General features: G+C 47.5%; 26 non-coding genes across 26 annotated transcripts; 5 read left to right on the forward strand and 21 right to left on the reverse strand.

Moving 5' to 3' along the window:
• The first annotated feature begins 514 nt into the window (after nt 1-514).
• TRNAR-ACG (transfer RNA arginine (anticodon ACG)) lies at nt 515-587 on the forward strand. The gene has a single exon. It is a non-coding gene; the product is annotated as a tRNA-Arg (tRNA).
• A 416-nt stretch (nt 588-1,003) lies between these two features.
• TRNAY-GUA (transfer RNA tyrosine (anticodon GUA)) lies at nt 1,004-1,091 on the forward strand. The gene is given in 2 exon segments: nt 1,004-1,040; nt 1,056-1,091. It is a non-coding gene; the product is annotated as a tRNA-Tyr (tRNA).
• Nucleotides 1,092-1,500: 409 nt separating this feature from the next.
• Nucleotides 1,501-1,573, forward strand: TRNAR-ACG (transfer RNA arginine (anticodon ACG)). Its single transcript has one exon. It is a non-coding gene; the product is annotated as a tRNA-Arg (tRNA).
• Nucleotides 1,574-2,992: 1,419 nt separating this feature from the next.
• Nucleotides 2,993-3,065, forward strand: TRNAR-ACG (transfer RNA arginine (anticodon ACG)). The gene has a single exon. It is a non-coding gene; the product is annotated as a tRNA-Arg (tRNA).
• A 416-nt stretch (nt 3,066-3,481) lies between these two features.
• Nucleotides 3,482-3,569, forward strand: TRNAY-GUA (transfer RNA tyrosine (anticodon GUA)). Its single transcript is given in 2 exon segments — nt 3,482-3,518; nt 3,534-3,569. It is a non-coding gene; the product is annotated as a tRNA-Tyr (tRNA).
• Nucleotides 3,570-4,327: 758 nt separating this feature from the next.
• TRNAR-ACG (transfer RNA arginine (anticodon ACG)) lies at nt 4,328-4,400 on the reverse strand. Its single transcript has one exon. It is a non-coding gene; the product is annotated as a tRNA-Arg (tRNA).
• A 388-nt stretch (nt 4,401-4,788) lies between these two features.
• Nucleotides 4,789-4,884, reverse strand: TRNAY-GUA (transfer RNA tyrosine (anticodon GUA)). Its single transcript has 2 exons — nt 4,848-4,884; nt 4,789-4,824 (listed from the first exon to the last, which is right to left on the reverse strand). It is a non-coding gene; the product is annotated as a tRNA-Tyr (tRNA).
• A 2,098-nt stretch (nt 4,885-6,982) lies between these two features.
• On the reverse strand, nt 6,983-7,055 carry TRNAR-ACG (transfer RNA arginine (anticodon ACG)). Its single transcript has one exon. It is a non-coding gene; the product is annotated as a tRNA-Arg (tRNA).
• Nucleotides 7,056-8,159: 1,104 nt separating this feature from the next.
• Nucleotides 8,160-8,247, reverse strand: TRNAY-GUA (transfer RNA tyrosine (anticodon GUA)). Its single transcript is given in 2 exon segments — nt 8,160-8,195; nt 8,211-8,247. It is a non-coding gene; the product is annotated as a tRNA-Tyr (tRNA).
• Nucleotides 8,248-9,292: 1,045 nt separating this feature from the next.
• Nucleotides 9,293-9,380, reverse strand: TRNAY-GUA (transfer RNA tyrosine (anticodon GUA)). Its single transcript is given in 2 exon segments — nt 9,293-9,328; nt 9,344-9,380. It is a non-coding gene; the product is annotated as a tRNA-Tyr (tRNA).
• A 1,050-nt stretch (nt 9,381-10,430) lies between these two features.
• TRNAR-ACG (transfer RNA arginine (anticodon ACG)) lies at nt 10,431-10,503 on the reverse strand. The gene has a single exon. It is a non-coding gene; the product is annotated as a tRNA-Arg (tRNA).
• A 411-nt stretch (nt 10,504-10,914) lies between these two features.
• TRNAY-GUA (transfer RNA tyrosine (anticodon GUA)) lies at nt 10,915-11,002 on the reverse strand. The gene is given in 2 exon segments: nt 10,915-10,950; nt 10,966-11,002. It is a non-coding gene; the product is annotated as a tRNA-Tyr (tRNA).
• Nucleotides 11,003-12,676: 1,674 nt separating this feature from the next.
• TRNAR-ACG (transfer RNA arginine (anticodon ACG)) lies at nt 12,677-12,749 on the reverse strand. Its single transcript has one exon. It is a non-coding gene; the product is annotated as a tRNA-Arg (tRNA).
• A 400-nt stretch (nt 12,750-13,149) lies between these two features.
• Nucleotides 13,150-13,237, reverse strand: TRNAY-GUA (transfer RNA tyrosine (anticodon GUA)). Its single transcript is given in 2 exon segments — nt 13,150-13,185; nt 13,201-13,237. It is a non-coding gene; the product is annotated as a tRNA-Tyr (tRNA).
• A 1,029-nt stretch (nt 13,238-14,266) lies between these two features.
• TRNAR-ACG (transfer RNA arginine (anticodon ACG)) lies at nt 14,267-14,339 on the reverse strand. Its single transcript has one exon. It is a non-coding gene; the product is annotated as a tRNA-Arg (tRNA).
• Nucleotides 14,340-14,739: 400 nt separating this feature from the next.
• On the reverse strand, nt 14,740-14,827 carry TRNAY-GUA (transfer RNA tyrosine (anticodon GUA)). The gene is given in 2 exon segments: nt 14,740-14,775; nt 14,791-14,827. It is a non-coding gene; the product is annotated as a tRNA-Tyr (tRNA).
• A 1,029-nt stretch (nt 14,828-15,856) lies between these two features.
• Nucleotides 15,857-15,929, reverse strand: TRNAR-ACG (transfer RNA arginine (anticodon ACG)). The gene has a single exon. It is a non-coding gene; the product is annotated as a tRNA-Arg (tRNA).
• A 753-nt stretch (nt 15,930-16,682) lies between these two features.
• Nucleotides 16,683-16,771, reverse strand: TRNAY-GUA (transfer RNA tyrosine (anticodon GUA)). Its single transcript is given in 2 exon segments — nt 16,683-16,718; nt 16,735-16,771. It is a non-coding gene; the product is annotated as a tRNA-Tyr (tRNA).
• Nucleotides 16,772-17,353: 582 nt separating this feature from the next.
• Nucleotides 17,354-17,426, reverse strand: TRNAR-ACG (transfer RNA arginine (anticodon ACG)). Its single transcript has one exon. It is a non-coding gene; the product is annotated as a tRNA-Arg (tRNA).
• A 1,124-nt stretch (nt 17,427-18,550) lies between these two features.
• On the reverse strand, nt 18,551-18,639 carry TRNAY-GUA (transfer RNA tyrosine (anticodon GUA)). The gene is given in 2 exon segments: nt 18,551-18,586; nt 18,603-18,639. It is a non-coding gene; the product is annotated as a tRNA-Tyr (tRNA).
• Nucleotides 18,640-19,220: 581 nt separating this feature from the next.
• TRNAR-ACG (transfer RNA arginine (anticodon ACG)) lies at nt 19,221-19,293 on the reverse strand. The gene has a single exon. It is a non-coding gene; the product is annotated as a tRNA-Arg (tRNA).
• Nucleotides 19,294-19,703: 410 nt separating this feature from the next.
• Nucleotides 19,704-19,791, reverse strand: TRNAY-GUA (transfer RNA tyrosine (anticodon GUA)). Its single transcript is given in 2 exon segments — nt 19,704-19,739; nt 19,755-19,791. It is a non-coding gene; the product is annotated as a tRNA-Tyr (tRNA).
• Nucleotides 19,792-20,691: 900 nt separating this feature from the next.
• TRNAR-ACG (transfer RNA arginine (anticodon ACG)) lies at nt 20,692-20,764 on the reverse strand. The gene has a single exon. It is a non-coding gene; the product is annotated as a tRNA-Arg (tRNA).
• A 486-nt stretch (nt 20,765-21,250) lies between these two features.
• Nucleotides 21,251-21,338, reverse strand: TRNAY-GUA (transfer RNA tyrosine (anticodon GUA)). Its single transcript is given in 2 exon segments — nt 21,251-21,286; nt 21,302-21,338. It is a non-coding gene; the product is annotated as a tRNA-Tyr (tRNA).
• Nucleotides 21,339-22,050: 712 nt separating this feature from the next.
• Nucleotides 22,051-22,123, reverse strand: TRNAR-ACG (transfer RNA arginine (anticodon ACG)). Its single transcript has one exon. It is a non-coding gene; the product is annotated as a tRNA-Arg (tRNA).
• Nucleotides 22,124-22,484: 361 nt separating this feature from the next.
• On the reverse strand, nt 22,485-22,573 carry TRNAY-GUA (transfer RNA tyrosine (anticodon GUA)). Its single transcript is given in 2 exon segments — nt 22,485-22,520; nt 22,537-22,573. It is a non-coding gene; the product is annotated as a tRNA-Tyr (tRNA).
• Nucleotides 22,574-22,658: the final 85 nt, after the last annotated feature.

Here is a 22,658-nt window from a genome sequence, read left to right on the forward strand (position 1 = left end):
ACACGTGGACCCAGCCTGTCACACGTGTTCTCTGAGGAAGGGGTTCTGATAGTTGGTTGATGGTTGAAATCCTTCGGTCGCTGGTTCGACTCCTGGCTCGAAGGAGGTTGATTATTTTAAATATATTTTTCCAAATCATGAAATACATATGATTGTTCTAAAAATAAACGCTCAGCGAGAATGACCTGCACATTAGGAACATTTATTTTGGGCCAAACGTTTGCTTAAAATGCACCAAGAAGAAGAGGGCATTGGTAGGATGTCAGATGTTCTTCTACAGAAGCATTGATTTTGATTTTGTGGACTTGGTGGCACGACACGTGGACCCAGCCTGGCACACGTGTTCTGTGAGGAAGGGACTCTGATAGTTCCACCGCTGTTCGTGTTGCACGACATCCCTGCAGGCTGTGCCCCTGGGCAGTCAGAGTCTTCATCACCGGCCACCCCCAACTCGGCACCTACACGGCCACGACTACTGCCATAGGCGATGTGAGAGGTGGCAGCAGACAGCGTGGGGCCAGTGGCGCAATGGATAACGCGTCTGACTACGGATCAGAAGATTGTAGGTTCGACTCCTGCCTGGCTCGTGGTGAACTTTTTTTAATACAAGTGCGTATATTTTTTTGAACTACGCAACATTGCTGGTACATCTGTTGAATGATTGGATAATGTAATTTAACTCTGATCAGTTTAAATAATACCAATTATTAGGTGTGGTTACTCTTGCGTTGGCAGTGGTGCACAACCAGAGTCAACAACGTCCAGGACAATGGTCCTTCTTAACCACAAGCAGATTGACAAATTAAACAGGAAACGAATCTACAGGTGTGCGATCCGTAATCAGCGTAGTCAGACGCGTTATCCACTGCCCCACGCTCATTAGCTGTTGTCAGACATGTCGAAACAGTAACTGTAGCTGTGTAATTACTGGGCTGCAGGTCTTCCTCTGCATTGCTGCTGCTCTACCTACTAATAGTGAAGTGATGAAACACTGCATAGGTCACCTTCGATAGCTCAGTTGGTAGAGCGGAGGACTGTAGTTGGTCGTGGCTGAAATCCTTAGGTCGCTGGTTCGACTCCGGCTCGAAGGAGGTTGATTATTTTTAATATATTTTTCCAAATCATGAAATACATATAATTGTTCTAACAATAAATGCTCAACTTGCACGACCTGCACATTAGGAACATTTATGTTGGGCCAAACGTTGGCTTAAAATGTACAGAAAAAGAGGGCATTGGTAGGATTTGTCAGATGTTCTTCTACAGACGCATTGATTTTGATTTGGTGGACTTGGTGGCACGACACGTGGACCCAGCCTGTCACACGTGTTCTGTGAGGAAGGGACTCTAATAGTTCCACCGCTGTTCGTGTTGCACGACATCCCTGCAGGCTGTGCCCCTGGGCAGTCAGAGTCTTCATCACCGGCCACCCCCAACTCGGCACCTACACGGCCACGACTACTGCCATAGGCGATGTGAGAGGTGCCAGGAGACAGCGTGGGGCCAGTGGCGCAATGGATAACGCGTCTGACTACGGATCAGAAGATTGTAGGTTCGACTCCTGCCTGGCTCGTGGTGATTTTTTTTTATTAATACATGTACGTATGTATTTTTGAACTACACAACATTGTTGGTACAATAATCCGACATCTGTTGAATGTTTCTAAAATGTAATTTTACTCTGGTCAGTTTAAATAGTACCAATTGTTTGGTGAGGCTGCTGCTGCGTTGCCAGTGGTGCACAACCAGAGTCAACAACAATAACAACACTCAACACATTCATCAATTATACGGTGGCCTACAGAGGAAACATATATTCTTGGTTCTTTCGGTAAAGTCACGTAAATAGAAAACAAATGTTTTTTTTTATTAAATAAAAATTATAAAATAAAATTATAATAATAAAAATACTCCAAATAAAATAATAATTTAAAAATGGTAAAAGCAAAAAACCCACAGTAAAAAAAAAGAGTAAAATAAAGTTTCAATAAATTTTTTTAATAAAAATAAATTTATAATAAAAAAAGGAAAAAAACCACGACGTTTCGATCGCAACACAAACGGTCTTCATCAGGCGGAGAGAAAAGAGGGGGCAAGCCTCCAAATGTAGCTGCTTTTCAAGGTTCCAAAGTGAGTGGGCGGGGGAAAGAGCTGCGGATGCAGCTCGCTGATGCAGGAGCAGCACAAAGGGGGAGTTGGGAGGAGGTGAGATTGTGCAGCGCAAACAGCATGGGCGGGAGTCATGTTTGCATAGACCGCAATACCTGCAGTCATAATACAAACAAAAGAACATAACTCTGATAATGTATGCACTGTCCTTGAAGTTGATTGATCCACACCCGAGACAGCTTTCCTTAGAGCCTAGTCTCATATGGGTTGGACCAGATGACGCCAAAAGGCGCACAACTCAAAGACAATGCACCATCAGAGTATGAGAGCTCGGGGCAAGCATCTACACTATGGGAACCTCATTTGCCAGTAAAAATATGATAATTGGTTCTTTACCCTTCTATTGCCAGATAGACTGTAGTTGGTTGAGGCTGGAATCCTTAGGTCGCTGGTTCGACTCCTGCTCGAAGGAGGTTGATTATTTAGCATATATTTTTCCAAATAATGAAATACATGTAATTGTTCTAACAATAAACGCTCAACAGGCATGACCTGCATATGAGGGGAATACATTTTGAGCCAAACGTTGGCTTAAAATGCACCAAGAAGAAGAGGGTACTGGTAGGATTTGTCAGATGTTCTTCTACAGAAGCATTGATTTTAATTTGGTGGACTTGGTGGCACGACACGTGGACCCAGCCTGTCACACGTGTTCTGTGAAGAAGGGGTTCTGATAGTTCCACCGCTGTTCGTGTTGCACGACATCCCTGCAGGCTGTGCCCCTGGGCAGTCAGAGTCTTCATCACCGGCCACCCCCAACTCGGCACCTACACGGCCACGACTACTGCCATAGGCGATGTGAGAGGTGCCAGGAGACAGCGTAGGGCCAGTGGCGCAATGGATAACGCGTCTGACTACGGATCAGAAGATTGTAGGTTCGACTCCTGCCTGGCTCGTGGTGAACTTTTTTTAATACAAGTGCGTATACTTTTTTGAACTACGCAACATTGTTGGTACATCTGTTGAATGATTGGATAATGCAATTTAACTCTGATCAGTTTAAATAATACCAATTATTAGGTGTGGTTACTCCTGCGTTGGCAGTGGTGCACAACCAGAGTCAACAACGTCCAGGACAATGGTCCTTCTTAACCACAAGCAGATTGACAAATTAAACAGGAAACGAATCTACAGGTGTGCGATCCGTAATCAGCGTAGTCAGACGCGTTATCCACTGCCCCACGCTCATTAGCTGTTGTCAGACATGTCGAAACAGTAACTGTAGCTGTGTAATTACTGGGTTGCAGGCCTTCCTCTGCATTGCTGCTGCTCTACGTACTAATAGTGAAGTGAGGAAACACTGCATAGGTCACCTTCGATAGCTCAGTTGGTAGAGCGGAGGACTGTAGTTGGTCGTGGCTGAAATCCTTAGGTCGCTGGTTCAACTCCGGCTCGAAGAAGGATGATTATTTTAAATATATTTTTCACAATCATGAAATACATGTTATTTTTCAAACAATAAATGCTCAACGAGCATCACCTGCACATTGGGAACATTTATTTTGGGCCAAACGTTGGCTTAAATGCACCAAGAAGAAGAGGGCATTGGTAGGATTTGTCAGATGTTCTTCTACAGATGCATTGATTTTGATTTGGTGGGCTTGGTGGCACGACACGTGGACCCAGCCTGTCAGAAGTGTTCTGTGAGGACGGAATTCTGATAGTTCCACCGCTATTCGTGTTGCACGACATCCCTGCAGGCTGTGCCCCTGGGCAGTCAGAGTCTTCATCACCGGCCACCCCCAACTCGGCACCTACACGGCCACGACTACTGCCATAGGCAGCGTGGGGCCAGTGGCGCAATGGATAACGCGTCTGACTATGGATCAGAAGATTGTAGGATTGTAGGTTCGACTGGGTGGGGAGGGGCTGGTCACCCCGTGGTGCCCTTATAAAACTCAACGTTTAACCTACTCACGCCGGCTTGTGCCCACCCTCACAGTCGGCCATATTTGCGGAATACACCACGCCGCCGTTGACCCTGGCAATTGACCGAGCAACCGAACGTTCCTTCCAGCTCCCTCCGCAGGAATGTGTTTTAAACTGACCAGAGTAAAAATACATTATATAACCGTTCAACAGATGTCGAATTATTGTACCAACAATGTTGCGTGGTTTAAAAAATATATCCGCACTTGTATTACAAAACAATGCATCACGAGCCAGGCAGGAGTCGAACCTACAATCTTCTGATCCGTAGTCAGACGCGTTATCCATTGCGCCACTGGCCCCACGCTGTCTGCTGACACCTCTCACATCGCCTATGGCCGTAGTCGTGGCCGTGTAGGTACCGAGTTGGGGGTGGCCGGTGATGAAAACTCTGACTGCCCAGGGGCACAGCCTGCAGGGATGTCGTGCAACACGAACAGCGGTGGAACTATCAGAGTCCCTTCCTCACAGAGCACGTGTGACAGACTGGGTCCGCGTGTCGTGCCACCAAGTCCACAAAATCAAAATCAATGCTCCTGTAGAAGAACATCTGACAAATCCTGCCAATGCCCTCTTCTTCTTTGTGCATTTTAAGCCAACTTTTGGCCCAACATAAATGTTCCTAATGTGCAGGTCATGCTCGTTGAGCATTTATTTGGAAATAAATATTTACAAAAAAAAAAATCAACCTCCTTCGAGCCGGAGTCGAACCAGCGACCTAAGGATTTCAACCATCAACCATCAACCAACTACAGTCCTCCGCTCTACCAACTGAGCTATCGAAGGGGACCTATGCAGTGTTTCCTCACTTCACTATTAGTACGTACAGCAGCAGCAATGCAGAAGAAGACCTGCAACCCAGTAATTACACAGCTCCAATCACTGTTCAGACATGTCTGACAACAGCTAATGAGCGTGGGGCAGTGGGGCAATGGATGACGCGTCTGACTACGCTGATTAGGGATCACAAAATTGTAGGATCGTTTCCTGTTTTAAGTATCAATCTGTTTGTGGTGAAGAAGGACCATTGTATTCATATTATTGGTTCTTTCGGTAAAGTCACGTAGAAGGGAAATAATAAAATAATAATAATAAAACATAATGAAATAAAATTTCACAACGTTTCGGCTACAACGTAAGCAGCCGTCCTCAGGTGTAGAAGCTGAGCTATCGGAAATACAGCTCTCCTAATGAACACCGCTAAGCTTGGCAGCGTATTTTAAACTGGGTGAGAGGAGGAAAGAGCCTTGACAAAGGATTTTACATATCAACAGAGGAATTTAGCATAATGATGACAAATGCAGATATGGGGTTAGTCACTCCTTGCAGAATGTGTAGGTGGTGGGGGGGTCTCAAAGGCATATTATGCTAGTAGTGTATTATGTAGGATTAGCAGGAATAAAGGGAGGGGCCATTGTCCTGAATGTTGCCTGCGATATATTTTTCTTCTTAAGGCCACCGTATAATTGATGAATGTGTTGAGTGTTGTTATACTGGTAGGAACGAAGTGGACCAGACCACCAATAGATTAATGTGTCCGTCCGTCCGTCCGTCCGTGTATCAACATCGCCCCCTACTGCAAACACTTGGCATGACCCTGTCCGACAAGATGGCCGCCCGCTCCCCCTGCGATCTGTGAATTAAACAAGATGGCCGTCGCTTCCGGCGCATCACGGCAAAACTTTAAACTTCGCTTCAAAATTACTTTACTGAAAAGCAGCACGTTTATTTAAAAAAGTTACTTTACTGAAACGCAGCACGTTTTTTTAACACAGAGACGAGATACATTTAATCGCCTTATTTGTGCACAAAAAGCACGGCGCGAGGCCTAGTGCGGCAGGCTTCGCGAGGCCTAGTGCGGCAGGCTTATTAACACAGAGATGAAACGCAGCACGTTTATTTAAAAAAAATAATTACTTTACTGAAACGCAGCACGTTTTTTTAACACAGAGACAAGAAACATTCATTAACACAGAGACGAGATACATTTAATCGCCTTATTTGTGCACGAAAAGGACGGCGCGAGGCCTAGTGCGGCAGGCTTCGCGAGGCCTAGTGCGGCAGGCTTATTAACACAGAGACGAGATACATTTAATCGCCTTATTTGTGCACGAAAAGCGCGGCTTCGCGAGGCCTACTGCAGAGGCTTCGCGAGACCTAGTGCAGAAGGCTTCGCTAAGTCTACTGCAGAGAAGGCTTCGCGAGGCCTAGTGCAGTAGGCTTCGCGAGGCCTAGTGCGGCAGGCTTCGCGAGGCCTAGTGCGGGAGGCTTATTAACACAGAGACGAGATACATTTAATCGCCTTATTTGTGCACGAAAAGCGCGGCTTCGCGAGGCCTACTGCAGAGGCTTCGCGAGGCCTAGTGCAGAAGGCTTCGCTAAGTCTACTGCAGAGAAGGCTTCGCGAGGCCTAGTGCGGCAGGCTTCGCGAGGCCTAGTGCAGAAGCTGGTGGTGGGGGGTGGTGGGGTGGTGGTGGTGGGGGGTGGTGGTGGGGGGTGGTGAGAGGGCTGGTGGGATGGGTGGTGTTGAGGGTGGTGTTGGGGGGTCTTTAAATCTCACAGCGTTTCTTGTCAAAACAAACACTTTTAATTAACGTTACACTAGAATACAGTAATTTTTTCTTTAACTCCTCTATACCCGGTCGATATCCCTGTACCAGTACTAAATATTATTCCTACCAGCCCACCCCGCAGGGTCCTGTTTTTTGTTGACTCTTGTTGTGCACCACTGCCAACGCAGCAGTAGCCTCACCAAATAATTGGTACTATTTAAACTGACCAGAGTAAAATTACATTATAGAAACATGCAACAGATGTCGGATTATTGAACCAAGAATGTTGCGTGGTTTAAAAAACATACACGCACTTGTAATTAAAAAATTCACGAGCCAGGCAGGAGTCGAACCTACAATCTTCTGATCCGTAGTCAGACGCGTTATCCATTGCGCCACTGGCCCCACGCTGTCTGCTGCCACCTCTCACATCGCCTATGGCAGTAGTCGTGGCCGTGTAGGTGCCGAGTTGGGGGTGGCCGGTGATGAAGACTCTGACTGCCCAGGGGCACAGCCTGCAGGGATGTCGTGCAACACGAACAGCGGTGGAACGATCAGAGTCCCTTCCTCACAGAACACGTGTGACAGGCTGGGTCCACGTGTCGTGCCACCAAGTCCACCAAATCAAAATCAATGCATTTGTAGAAGAACATCTGACAAATCCTACCAATGCCCTCTTTTTTTGGTGCATTTTGAGCCAACGTTTTGCCCAAAATAAATGTTCCTAATGTACAGGTCATGCTTGTTGGGCCTTCATTGTTTGAACAATTATATGTATTTCATTATTTGGAACAAGTAAACCCGTAAAAACAAAGTTTTTCACTATAAATCCTTTATATGCTTGGCGGCTAGAATCTTCTCGTCCTCTGGCTTGAGATGGCTGCCACCTATGGGTCAGATGATTGTCTGCCAGTATTAAACAATTGGTAATTAAATATTTAATTTGTTTTCCCTAAACAGTGTAATATTTAGGAAAAATTTTTTCACGAAAATTAATTGTCACACACAACGTGTTTGTGTGGAAAATGTCAGCTCGATTGGATCACGGGAAGTGGGTTAAAAAACGACCGAAAGATTTACACGGCCCTAAGCAAGCAAGTGAACTTAATTTAAAGGATTTAAAAATACATTCGCCTGTGGAGGACGCGGGGATCGATCCCGCGACTTTTGGCATGGGAAGCGAGGGCGCTACCAACTGCGCTACTCCGCCACGGCCTGTGGAGGGTTTACGCTCTGGGCGCCTACACTGTGATGTTCAGCCAAAGCCATGAATGAGTTGTATTTGAATAAATGTACAATAATTAGTTTTTGCCTAAAAAGTGTAAAATTTTTGAAACATTTTTTCACGAACATTAATTGTCTCGCACAACGAGTCTGTGTGGAAAATGTCAGCTCGATTTGATCACGGTAAGTGGGTTAAAAAACGACCGAAAGATTTGCACGGTCGTACGCAAGCAAGCAAGCGAACTTAATATAAAGGATTTAAAAATATATTAAAAATAATCAACCTCCTTCGAGCCGGAGTCGAAACAGCGACCTAAGGATTTCAGCCACAACCAACTACAGTCCTCCGCTCTACCAACTGAGCTATCGAAGGTGACCTATGCAGTGTTTCATCACTTCACTATTAGTACGTAGAGCAGCAGCAATGCAGAGTAAGACCTGCAGCCCAGTAATTACACAGCTACAGTTACTGTTTCGACATGTCTGACAACAGCTAATGAGTCGGATTATACTGGTAGGAACCTCCTGGTTACACCAGCCCACAGGGGATTATTGTGTCCGTCGTGCAGGGAGGGGCTGGGTGGGGAGGGAGGGGCTGGGTGGAGAGGAGAGGGTGGGGAGGGTGGGGAGGGTGGGGAGGGGCTGGGTGGGGAGGGTCTGGTCACCCCGTGGTGCCCTTATAAAACTCAACGTTTAACCTACTCACGACGGCTTGTGCCCGCCCTCACAGTCGGCCATATTTGCGGAATACACCACGCCGCCGTTGACCCTGGCCATTGACCGAGCAACCCAACATTCCCTCCGCAGGAATGTGTTATAAACTCACCAGAGTTAAAATACATTATATAACTGTTCAACAGATTTCGGATTAGTGTACCAACAATGTTGCGTAGTTAAAAAATACATACGCACTAGTATTAAAAAATTATTCACCACGAGCCAGGCAGGAGTCGAACCTACAATCTTATGATCCGTAGTCAGACGCGTTATCTATTGCGCCACTGGCCCCACGCTGTCTTCTGGCACCTCTCACATCGCCTATGGCAGTAGTCGTGGCCGTGTAGGTGCAGAGTTGGGGGTTGCCGGTGATGAAGACTCTGACTGCACAGGGGCACAGCCTGCAGGGATGTCGTGCAACACGAACAGCGGTGGAACTATCAGAGTCCCTTCCTCACAGAACACTTGTGACAGGCTGGGTCCACGTGTCGTGCCACCAAGTCCACCAAATACAAAATCAATGCATCTGTAGAAGAACATCTGACAAATCCTACCAATGCCCTCTTTTTGTGTACATTTTAAGCCAACGTTTGGCCCAACATAAATGTTCCTAATGTGCAGGTCGTGCTAGTTGAGCATTTATTGTTAGAACAATTATATGTATTTAATGATTTGGAAAAATATATTAAAAATAATCAACCTCCTTCGAGCCGGAGTCGAACCAGCGACCTAAGGATTTCAACCACAACCAACTACAGTCCTCCGCTCTACCAACTGAGCTATCGAAGGTGACCTATGCAGTGTTTCATCACTTCACTATTAGCACGTACAGCAGCAGCAGCAATGCAGAGGAAGACATGCAAACCTTACATTGGAGGCTGGGTGGGGAGGGGCCGGGTGGGGAGGGGAGGGGCTGGGTGGGGTGGGGAGGGGCTGATTGGGGTGGGGAGGGGCTGGTTGGGGTGGGGAGTGGGGGGCTGGGTGGGGAGGGGAGGGGCTGGGTGGGGAGGGGAGGGGCTGGGTGGGGAGGGGAAGGGCTGGGTGGGGAGGGGTGGGGGAGGGTGGGGCTGGGTGGGGGAGGGTGGGGTTGGGTGGGGGATGTGAGGGGTGGGGCTGGGTGGGGAGGGGCTGGTCACCCCGTGGTGCCCTTATAAAACTCAACGTTTAACCTACTCACGCCGGCTTGTGCCCGCCCTCACAGTCGGGCATATTTGCGGAATACACCACGCCGCCGTTGACCCTGGCCATTGACCGAGCAACCCAACGTTCCTACCAGCTCCCTCCGCAGGAATGTGTAATGGATTTCATGATTGTGAAAAATATATAAAAAATAATCAACCTCCTTCGAGCCGGAGTCGAACCAGCGACCTAAGGATTTCAGCCACAACCAACTACAGTCCTCCGCTCTACCAACTGAGCTGTGACCTATGCAGTGTTTCCTCACTTCACTATTAGTAGGTAGAGCAGCAGCAATGCAGAGGAAGACCTGCAGCCCAGTTATTACACAGCTACAGTTACTGTTTCGACATGTCTGACAACAGCTAATGAGCGTGGGGCAGTGGATAACGCGTCTGACTACGCTGATTACGGATCGCACACCTGTAGATTCGTTTCCTGTTTAATTTGTCAATCTGCTTGTGGTGAAGAAGGACCATTGTCCTGGACGTTGTTGACTCTGGTTGTGCACCACTGCCAACGCAGGAGTAACCACACCTAATAATTGGTATTATTTAAACTGATCAGAGTTAAATTACATTATCCAATCATTCAACAGATGTACCAACAATGTTGCGTAGTTCAAAAAAATATGCACGCACTTGTATTAAAAAAAGTGCACCACGAGCCAGGCAGGAGTCGAACCTACAATCTTCTGATCCGTAGTCAGACGCGTTATCCATTGCGCCACTGGCCCCACGCTGTCTCCTGGCACCTCTCACATCGCCTATGGCAGTAGTCGTGGCCGTGTAGGTGCCGAGTTGGGGGTGGCCGGTGATGAAGACTCTGACTGCCCAGGGGCACAGCCTGCAGGGATGTCGTGCAACACGAACAGCGGTGGAACTATCAGAATTCCTTCCTCACAGAACACTTCTGACAGGCTGGGTCCACGTGTCGTGCCACCAAGCCCACCAAATCAAAATCAATGCATCTGTAGCAGAACATCTGACAAATCCTACCAATGCCCTCTTTTTCTTGGTGCATTTAAAGCCAACGTTTGGCCCAAAATAAATGTTCCTAATGTGCAGGTGATGCTCGTTGAGCATTTATTGTTTGAAAAATAACATGTATTTCATGATTGTGAAAAATATATTTAAAATAACCATCCTCCTTCGAGCCGGAGTTGAACCAGCGACCTAAGGATTTCAGCCACGACCAACTACAGTCCTCCGCTCTACCAACTGAGCTATCGAAGGGGACCTATGCAGGGGTTCATCACTCCACTATTAGTACGTACAGCAGCAGCAATGCAGAGGAAGACCTGCAACCCAGTAATTACACAGCTGCAGTCACTGTTCAGACATGTCTGAGAACAGCTCATGAGCGTGGGCCAGTGGGGCAAGGGATGACGCGTCTGACTACGCTGATAGATAGATAGATCGTGTATTGTCATTGTCACCAGTACAACGAAATTTAAAATGCTCACCAGTCAGGGCATCATTCATAAATTTAAATTAAATAAAACAAGAAAATAAAAATAAAATTAAATGAAAGATAATCAATTTATACTATATATATAAAAACAGCCCAAGTATACCCACATACGGTTACATTTTGTCATTGCACATCTCTATTTCACGTTCAATTGTAAACACTATTACTTAATAATTAATTAGCATTATTGAGTGTGGTGATCGCTGTAGGATAAAAGCTATGTTTGAATCTGTTTGTCCTTGTTTTGATTGATCTGAATCGTCTGCCTGATGGCAACAGCTCAAACAGTGAGTGTCCAGGGTGTGAAGAGTCCTTTAGAATGATCTGTGCTTTTTTGATGCAACGTGAACTGTGTAGTTCTTCCAGTGTGGAGAGATGGCAGCCGGCGATCTTTTGGGCTGTGTTGATGACCCTCTGGAGCGCTTTCCTCTGAGCTACTGTGCAGCTGGTGTACCATACACAGATGCAGTATGTGAGAATGCTCTCGATGGAGGCTCGGTAGAAGGACACCAGCAGTTTCTGTGTGATGTTATTATTCCTGAGGATTCTCAGGAAGTAAAGTCTCTGCTGGGCCTTTTTCAGAAGCTCAGTGCTGTTGGCGCTCCAGGTCAGGCCCTCCCCAATGTGGACTCCCAGGAAGCAGAAGTCTGCCACCCTCTCCACACAGTCCCCGCTGATGATTAGTGGTGGAGTGTCCGTTTTCTTTCTCCTGTAGTCTATTATGAGCTCCTTGGTCTTTGCGGTGTTAAGGAGCAGGTTGTTGCCCCTGCAGTATGCTGTCAGGGGCAACAACCTGATTAGGGATCACAAAATTGTAGATTCGTCTCCTGTTTAATTTATCAATCTTCTTGTGGTGAAGAAGGACCATTGTCCTGAACGTTGCCTGCAAAATATTTTTCCTCTTTAGGCCACCGTATAATTGATGAATGTGTTGAGTGTTGTTATTGTTGTTGACTCTGGTTGTGCACCACTGCCAACGCAGCAGCAGCCTCACCAAATAATTGGTATTAATCTCGATTTGAAGTTTTCGTGACTGCAGGGATCCATACTATGTGGCTATTTCGGTAAAGTCACGTAGGTATAAATAAAATAAATTAAATCACGACGTTTCGGGCACAACACAAGCGTCCGTCATCAGGTGGGACAACCACAGCAAGAAACAATTGCTGCAGTGGGCAAAAGGGGGCTGCTGAAACAAGAGGCCATTTAGGCAAGAGAGGGGGGTAGAGGAGCCAGGGATCAGAGACAGGGAGGGTGGGGGTGTGGGGTAGGGGGGAGTGGATGATACAAGTAAGACTCAAGCACTAATTGGTATTATTTAAACTGACCAGAGTAAATTTACTAATAGAACCATTCAAAAGATGTCGGATTATTGTACCAACAAAGTTGCGTGGTTGACAAAATATGCACGCACTTGTATTAAAAACAACTGAACACGAGCCAGGCAGGAGTCGAACCTACAAGCTTCTGATCCGTAGTCAGACGCGTTATCCATTGCGCCACTGGCCCCACGCTGTCTGCTGACACCTCTCACATCGCCTATGGCAGTAGTCGTGGCCGTGTAGGTGCCGAGTTGGGGGTGGCCGGTGATGAAGACTCTGACTGCCCAGGGGCACAGCCTGCAGGGATGTCGTGCAACACGAACAGCGGTGGAACTATCAGAGTCCCTTCCTCACAGAACACGTGTGACAGGCTGGGTCCACGTGTCGTGCCACCAAGCCCACAAAATCTACATCAATGCATCTGTAGAAGAACATCTGACAAATCTTACCGATGCCCTCTTCTTCTTGGTGCATTTGAAGCCAACGTTTGGCCCAAAATAAATGTTCCTAATGTGCAGGTGATGCTCGTTGAGCATTTATTGTTTAAACAATTATATGTATTTCATTATTTGGAAAAAGAATCAACTTCCTTCGAGCCGGAGTCGAACCAGCGACCTAAGGATATCAACCTCAACCAACTACAGTCCTCCGCTCTACCAACTGAGCTATCGAAGGTCACCTATGCAGTGTTTCATCACTTCACTATAAGTACGTACAGCAGCAGCAATGCAGAGGAAGACCTGCAACCCAGTCATTACACAGCTACAGTTACTCTTCTTGGTTTTTTCGGTAAAGTCACGTAGAAGGGAAGTAATAAAATAATAAAAATAAAACATACTAAAATGAAACAATTCTCACGACGTTTCGGCCACAACGCAAGCAGCCGTCCTCAGGTGAAGAATATCGAAGGTGACCTATGCACCTGAGGACGGCTGCTTGCGTTGTGGCCGAAACGTCGTGAGAATTGTTTCATTTTATTATGTTTTATTTTTATTATTTTATTACTTCCCTTCTACGTGACTTTACCGAAAAAACCAAGAAGATGAATCCCTGCAGTCACGAAAGCTTTAAATCGAAAGCTACAGTTACTGTTTCGACATGTCTGACAACAGCTAATGAGTCGGATTATACTGGTAGGAACCTCCTGGTTACACCAGCCCACAGGGGATTATTGTGTCCGTCGTGCAGGGAGGGGCTGGGTGGGGATGGAAGGGCTGGGTGGAGAGGGGAGGGTGGGTAGGGGCTAGGTGGAGAGGGTGAGGCTGAGTGGGGAGGGGAGGGGCTGGGTGTGGAGGGTGGGGAGGGAATGGGTGGGGAGGGGCTGGGTGGGCAGGGTGGGGAGGGGATGGGTGGGGAGGGTGGGGCTGGGTGGGGCTTGGTGGGGGGTGGGAGGAGTGGGGCTGGGTGGGGAGGGGCTGGTCACCCCGTGGTGCCCTTATAAAACTCAATGTTTAACCTACTCACGCAGGCTTGTGCCCACCCTCACAGTCGGCCATATTTGCGGAATACACCACGCCGCCGTTGACCCTGGCCATTGACCGAGCAACCGAACGTTCCTTCCAGCTCCCTCCGCAGGAATGTGTTTTAAACTGACCAGAGTAAAAATACATTATGTAACCGTTCAACAGATGTCGAATTATTGTACCAACAATGTTGCGTGGTTTAAAAAATATGTCCGCACTTGTATTACAAAACAATGCATCACGAGCCAGGCAGGAGTCGAACCTACAATCTTCTGATCCGTAGTCAGACGCGTTATCCATTGCGCCACTGGCCCCACGCTGTCTCCTGGCACCTCTCACATCGCCTATGGCAGTAGTCGTGGCCGTGTAGGTGCCGAGTTGGGGGTGGCCGGTGATGAAGACTCTGACTGCCCAGGGGCACAGCCTGCAGGGATGTCGTGCAACACGAACAGCGGTGGAACTATCAGAGTCCCTTCCTCACAGAACACGTGTGACAGGCTGGGTCCACGTGTCGTGCCACCAAGCCCACAAAATCTACATCAATGCATCTGTAGAAGAACATCTGACAAATCTTACCGATGCCCTCTTCTTCTTGGTGCATTTGAAGCCAACGTTTGGCCCAAAATAAATGTTCCTAATGTGCAGGTGATGCTCGTTGAGCATTTATTGTTTAAACAATTATATGTATTTCATTATTTGGAAAAAGAATCAACTTCCTTCGAGCCGGAGTCGAACCAGCGACCTAAGGATATCAACCTCAACCAACTACAGTCCTCCGCTCTACCAACTGAGCTATCGAAGGTCACCTATGCAGTGTTTCATCACTTCACTATAAGTACGTACAGCAGCAGCAATGCAGAGGAAGACCTGCAACCCAGTCATTACACAGCTACAGTTACTCTTCTTGGTTTTTTCGGTAAAGTCACGTAGAAGGGAAGTAATAAAATAATAAAAATAAAACATACTAAAATGAAACAATTCTCACGACGTTTCGGCCACAACGCAAGCAGCCGTCCTCAGGTGAAGAATATCGAAGGTGACCTATGCACCTGAGGACGGCTGCTTGCGTTGTGGCCGAAACGTCGTGAGAATTGTTTCATTTTATTATGTTTTATTTTTATTATTTTATTACTTCCCTTCTACGTGACTTTACCGAAAAAACCAAGAAGATGAATCCCTGCAGTCACGAAAGCTTTAAATCGAAAGCTACAGTTACTGTTTCGACATGTCTGACAACAGCTAATGAGTCGGATTATACTGGTAGGAACCTCCTGGTTACACCAGCCCACAGGGGATTATTGTGTCCGTCGTGCAGGGAGGGGCTGGGTGGGGATGGAAGGGCTGGGTGGAGAGGGGAGGGTGGGTAGGGGCTAGGTGGAGAGGGTGAGGCTGAGTGGGGAGGGGAGGGGCTGGGTGTGGAGGGTGGGGAGGGAATGGGTGGGGAGGGGCTGGGTGGGCAGGGTGGGGAGGGGATGGGTGGGGAGGGTGGGGCTGGGTGGGGCTTGGTGGGGGGTGGGAGGAGTGGGGCTGGGTGGGGAGGGGCTGGTCACCCCGTGGTGCCCTTATAAAACTCAATGTTTAACCTACTCACGCAGGCTTGTGCCCACCCTCACAGTCGGCCATATTTGCGGAATACACCACGCCGCCGTTGACCCTGGCCATTGACCGAGCAACCGAACGTTCCTTCCAGCTCCCTCCGCAGGAATGTGTTTTAAACTGACCAGAGTAAAAATACATTATGTAACCGTTCAACAGATGTCGAATTATTGTACCAACAATGTTGCGTGGTTTAAAAAATATGTCCGCACTTGTATTACAAAACAATGCATCACGAGCCAGGCAGGAGTCGAACCTACAATCTTCTGATCCGTAGTCAGACGCGTTATCCATTGCGCCACTGGCCCCACGCTGTGTGCTGACACCTCTCACATCGCCTATGGCAGTAGTCGTGGCCGTGTAGGTGCCGAGTTGGGGGTGGCCGGTGATGAAGACTCTCACTGCCCAGGGGCACAGCCTGCAGGGATGTCGTGCAACACGAACAGCGGTGGAACTATCAGAGTCCCTTCCTCACAGAACACGTGTGACAGGCTGGGTCAACGTGTCGTGCCACCAAGTCCACCAAATCAAAATCAATGCATTTGTAGAAGAACATCTGACAAATCCTACCAATGCCCTCTTTTCTTGGTGCATTTTGAGCCAACGTTTTGCCCAAAATAAATGTTCCTAATGTACAGGTCATGCTTGTTGGGCATTCATTGTTTGAACAATTATATGTATTTCATTATTTGGAACAAGTAAACCCGTAAAAACAAAGTTTTTCACTATAAATCCTTTATATGCGTGGCGGCTAGAATCTTCTCGTCCTCTGGCTTGAGATGGCTGCCACCTATGGGTCAGATGATTGTCTGCCAGTATTAAACAATTGGTAATTAAATATTTAATTTGTTTTCCCTAAACAGTGTAATATTTAGGAAACATTTTTTCACGAACATTTATTGTCTCGCACAACGAGTCTGTGTGGAAAATGTCAGCTCGATTTGATCACGGGAAGTGGGTTAAAAAACGACCGAAAGATTTGCACGGTCGTAAGCAAGCAAGCAAGCACGCAAGCAAGCAAGCAAGCGAACTTAATATAAAGGATTTAAAAATAATCAACCTCCTTCGAGTCGGAGTCGAACCAGCGACCAAAGGATTTCAACCATCAACCAACTACAGTCCTCCGCTCTACCAACTGAGCTATCGAAGATGACCTATGCAGTGTTTCATCACTTCACTATTAGTACGTACAGCAGCAGCAATGCAGAAGAAGACCTGCAACCCAGTAATTACACAGCTCCTGTCACTGTTTCGACATGTCTGACAACAGCTAATGAGTCGGATTATACTGGTAGGAACCTCCTGGTTACACCAGCCCACAGGGGATTATTGTGTCCGTCGTGCAGGGAGGGGCTGGGTGGGGAGGGAGGGGCTGGGTGGAGAGGAGAGGGTGGGGAGGGTGGGGAGGGGCTGGGTGGGGAGGGTGGGGTGGGGAGTGGCTGGGTGGGGAGGGTCTGGTCACCCCGTGGTGCCCTTATAAAACTCAACGTTTAACCTACTCATGCCGGCTTGTGCCCGCCCTCACAGTCGGCCATATTTGCGGAATACACCACGCCGCCGTTGACCCTGGCCATTGACCGAGCAACCCAACATTCCCTCCGCAGGAATGTGTTATAAACTCACCAGAGTAAAAATACATTATGTAACTGTTCAACAGATGTCGGATTATTGTACCAACAATGTTGCGTGGTTTAAAAAAATATACGCACTTGTACTAAAATAGAATTCACCACGAGCCAAGCAGGAGTCGAACCTACAATCTTCTGATCCGTAGTCAGACGCGTTATCCATTGCGCCACTGGCCCCACGCTGTGTCCTGGCATCTCTCACATCGCCTATGGCAGTAGTCGTGGCCGTGTAGGTGCCGAGTTGGGGGTGGCCGGTGATGAAGACTCTGACTGCCCAGGGGCACAGCCTGCAGGGATGTCGTGCAACACGAACAGCGGTGGAACTATCAGAGTCCCTTCCTCACAGAACACGTGTGACAGGCTGGGTCCACGTGTCGTGCCACCAAGTCCACCAAATCAACATCAATGCATCTGTAGAAGAACATCTTACAAATCCCACCAATGCCCTCTTCTTCTTGGTGTATTTTAAACGAACGTTTGGCCCAACAAAAATGTTCCTAATGTGCAGGCGATGCTCGTTGAGCATTTATTGTTTGAACAATTATATGTATTTCATTATTTGGAACAAGTAAACCCGTAAAAACAAAGTTTTTCACTATAAATCCTTTATATGCGTGGCGGCTAGAATCTTCTCGTCCTCTGGCTTGAGATGGCTGCCACCTATGGGTCAGATGATTGTCTGCCAGTATTAAACAATTGGTAATTAAATATTTAATTTGTTTTCCCTGAACAGTGTAATATTTAGGAATTTTTTTTCACGAAAATTAATTGTCACACACAACGAGTCTGTGTGGAAAATGTCAGCTCGATTGGATCACGGGAAGTGGGTTAAAAAACGACCGAAAGATTTGCACGGCCCTAAGCAAGCAAGTGAACTTAATTTAAAGGATTTAAAAATATATTCGCCTGTGGAGGACGCGGGGATCGATCCAGCGACCTTTGGCATTGGAAGCGAGGGCGCTACCAACTGCGCTACTCCGTCACGACCTGCGGAGTGTTTACGCTCTGGGCGCCTACACGGTGATGTTCAGCCAAAGCCATGAATGAGTTGAATTTGAATAAATGTACAATAATTTGTTTTTGCCTAAAAAGTGTAAAATTTTTGAAAAAAAATTTCACGAACATTAATTGTCTCGCACAACGAGTCTGTGTGGAAAATGTCAGCTCGATTTGATCACGGGAAGTGGGTTAAAAAACGACCGAAAGATTTGCACGGTCGTAAGCAAGCAAGCAAGCACGCAAGCAAGCAAGCAAGCGAACTTAATATAAAGGATTTAAAAATATATTAAAAATAATCAACCTCCTTCGAGCCGGAGTCGAACCAGCGACCTAAGGATTTCAACCATCAACCAACTACAGTCCTCCGCTCTACCAACTGAGCTATCGAAGGTGACCTATGCAGTGTTTCATCACTTCACTATTAGTACGTAGAGCAGCAGCAATGCAGAGGAAGGCCTGCAGCCCAGTAATTACACAGCTACAGTTACTGTTTCGACATGTCTGACAACAGCTAATGAGTCGGATTATACTGGTAGGAACCTCCTGGTTACACCAGCCCACAGGGGATTATTGTGTCCGTCGTGCAGGGAGGGGCTGGTGGGGAGGGAGGGGCTGGGTGGAGAGGAGAGGGTGGGGAGGGTGGGGAGGGGCTGGGTGGGGAGGGTGGGGTGGGGAGTGGCTGGGTGGGGAGGGTCTGGTCACCCCGTGGTGCCCTTATAAAACTCAACGTTTAACCTACTCACGCCGGCTTGTGCCCGCCCTCACACTCGGCCATATTTGCGGAATACACCACGCCGCCGTTGACCCTGGCCATTGACCGAGCAACCCAACATTCCCTCCGCAGGAATGTGTTATAAACTCACCAGAGTAAAAATACATTATGTAACTGTTCAACAGATGTCGGATTATTGTACCAACAATGTTGCGTGGTTTAAAGAAATATACGCACTTGTACTAAACTAGAATTCACCACGAGCCAGGCAGGAGTCGAACCTACAATCTTCTGATCCGTAGTCAGACGCGTTATCCATTGCGCCACTGGCCCCACGCTGTCTCCTGGCACCTCTCACATCGCCTATGGCAGTAGTCGTGGCCGTGTAGGTGCCGAGTTGGGGGTGGCCGGTGATGAAGACTCTGACTGCCCAGGGGCACAGCCTGCAGGGATGTCGTGCAACACGAACAGCGGTGGAACTATCAGAGTCCCTTCCTCACAGAACACGTGTGACAGGCTGGGTCCACGTGTCGTGCCACCAAGTCCACCAAATTAAAATCAATGCTTCTGTAGAAGAAAATTTGACAAATCCTACCAATGCCCTCTTCTTCTTGGTGCATTTGAAGCCAACGTTTGGCCCAAAATGAATGTTCCTAATGTGCAGGTCATTCTCGCTGAGCGTTTATTTTTAGAACAATCATATGTTTTCATGATTTGGAAAAATATATTTAAAACAATCATCTTCCTTCGAGCCGGAGTTGAACCAGCGACCTAAGGATTTCAGCCACAACCAACTACAGTCCTCCGCTCTACCAACTGAGCTATCGAAGGTGACCTATGCAGCGAGTCATCACTTCACTATTAGTACGTACAGCAGCAGCAATGCAGAGGAAAATCTGGAACCCAGTAATTACACAGCCACAGTCACTGTTCAGACATGTCTGAGAACAACTCATGAGCGTGGGCCAGTGGGGCAATGGGGAAATGGATAACGCGTCTGACTACGCTGATTAGGGATCACAAAATTGTAGGATCATTTCCTGTTTTAAGTTTCAATCTGCGTGTGGTGAAGAAGGACCATTGTATTCATCTTCTTGGTTCTTTCGGTAAAGTCACGTAGAAGGGAAATAATAAAATAATAAAAATACAACATAATAAAATAAAATTTCACGACGTTTCGGCCACAACGTAAGCAGCCGTCCTCAGGTGAAGAAGCTGAGCTGTCGGAAAGACAGCGTCCTAATGAACACCGCTAAGCTTGGCAGCGTATTTTAAGCTGGTTGAGAGGAGGAAAGAGCCTTGACAAAGGAGTTTACATATCAACAGAGGAATTTCGCATATTGATGACAAATGCAGATATGGGGTTAGTCACTCCATGTGGAATGTGTCGGCGGTGAGGGGTCTCAAAGGCATATTATGCTAGTAGTGTATTGTGTAGGATTATCAGTGATAAAGGGAGGGACCATTGTCCTGAACGTTGCCTGCGATATATTTTTCCTCTTAAGACCACCGTATAATTTATGAATGTGTTGAGTGTTGTTATTGTTGTTGACTCTGGTTGTGCACCACTGCCAACGCAGCAGCAGCCTCGCCAAAAAATTGGTATTATTTAAACTGACCAGAGTAAAATTACATTATAGAACCATTCAACAGATGTCGGATTATTAGACCAACAATGTTGCGCGGTTTAAAAAAGACTTAGACGCACTTTGATAAAAAAAAAAATTACCACGAGCCAGGCAGGAGTCGAACCTACAATCTTCTGATCCGTAGTCAGACGCGTTATCCATTGCGCCACTGGCCCCACGCTGCCTCCTGGCACCTCTCACATCGCCTATGGCAGTAGTCGTGGCCGTGTAGGTGCCGAGTTGGGGGTGGCCGGTGATGAAGACTCTGACTGCCCAGGGGCACAGCCTGCAGGGATGTCGTGCAACACGAACAGCGGTGGAACTATCAGAGTCCCTTCCTCACAGAACACGTGTGACAGGCTGGGTCCACGTGTCGTGCCACCAAGTCCACCAAATCAACATCAATGCATCTGTAGAAGAACATCTGACAAATCTTACCGATGCCCTATTCTTCTTGGTGCATTTGAAGCGAACGTTTAGCCTAAAATAAATGTTCCTAATGTGCAGGTCATACTCTTCTTGGTTCTTTCGGTAAAGTCACGTAGAATGGAAATAATAAAATAATAAAAATAAAACATAATAAAAATATTCAGGTCATACTCGTTGAGCCTTTATTGTTTGAACAATTATATGTATTTCATTATTTGGAAAAAGAATCAACTTCCTTCGAGCCGGAGTCGAACCAGCGACCTAAGGATTTCAACCTCAACCAACTACAGTCCTCCGCTCTACCAACTGAGCTATCGAAGGTGACCTATGCAGTGTTTCATCACTTCACTATTAGTACGTACAGCAGCAACAATGCAGAAGAAGACCTGCAACCCAGTCATTACACAGCTACAATTACTTTTTCGACATGTCTGATAACAGCTAATGAGTCGGATTATACTGGTAGGAACCTCCTGGTTACACCAGCCCACAGGGGATTATTGTGTCCGTCGTGCAGGGAGGGGCTGGGTGGGGATGGAAGGGCTAAGTGGAGAGGGGAGGGTGGGTAGGGGCTAGGTGGAGAGGGTGAGGCTGGGTGGGGAGGGGAGGGGCTGGGTGTGGAGGGTGGGGAGGGAATGGGTGGGGAGGGGCTGGGTGGGCAGGGTGGGGAGGGGATGGGTGGGGAGGGTGGGGCTGGGTGGGGCTTGGTGGGGGGTGGGAGGAGTGGGGCTGGGTGGGGAGGGGCTGGTCACCCCGTGGTGCCCTTATAAAACTCAACGTTTAACCTACTCACGCAGGCTTGTGCCCACCCTCACAGTCGGCCATATTTGCGGAATACACCACGCCGCCGTTGACCCTGGCCATTGACCGAGCAACCGAACGTTCCTTCCAGCTCCCTCCGCAGGAATGTGTTTTAAACTGACCAGAGTAAAAATACATTATGTAACCGTTCAACAGATGTCGAATTATTGTACCAACAATGTTGCGTGGTTTAAAAAATATGTCCGCACTTGTATTACAAAACAATGCATCACGAGCCAGGCAGGAGTCGAACCTACAATCTTCTGATCCGTAGTCAGACGCGTTATCCATTGCGCCACTGGCCCCACGCTGTCTGCTGATACCTCTCACATCGCCTATGGCAGTAGTCGTGGCCGTGTAGGTGCCGAGTTGGGGGTGGCCGGTGATGAAGACTCTGCCCAGGGGCACAGCCTGCAGGGATGTCGTGCAACACGAACAGCGGTGGAACTATCAGAGTCCCTTCCTCACAGAGCACGTGTGACAGGCTGGGTCCGCGTGTCGTGCCACCAAGTCCACAAAATCAAAATCAATGCTCCTGTAGAAGAACATCTTCTTATTTGTGCATTTTAAGCCAACTTTTGGCCCAACATAAATGTTCCTAATGTGCAGGTCATGCTCGTTGAGCATTTATTTGGAAATAAATATTTACAAAAAAAAAAATCAACCTCCTTCGAGCCGGAGTCGAACCAGCGACCTAAGGATTTCAACCATCAACCAACTACAGTCCTCCGCTCTACCAACTGAGCTATCGAAGGGGACCTATGCAGTCTTTCATCACTTCACTATTAGTACGTACAGCAGCAGCAATGCAGAAGAAGACCTGCAACCCAGTAATTACAC

This window comes from Lampetra planeri, chromosome 53, assembly GCF_965212315.1.
Source record: "Lampetra planeri chromosome 53, kcLamPlan1.2.h2, whole genome shotgun sequence".
Lineage (NCBI taxonomy): Eukaryota > Metazoa > Chordata > Hyperoartia > Petromyzontiformes > Petromyzontidae > Lampetra > Lampetra planeri.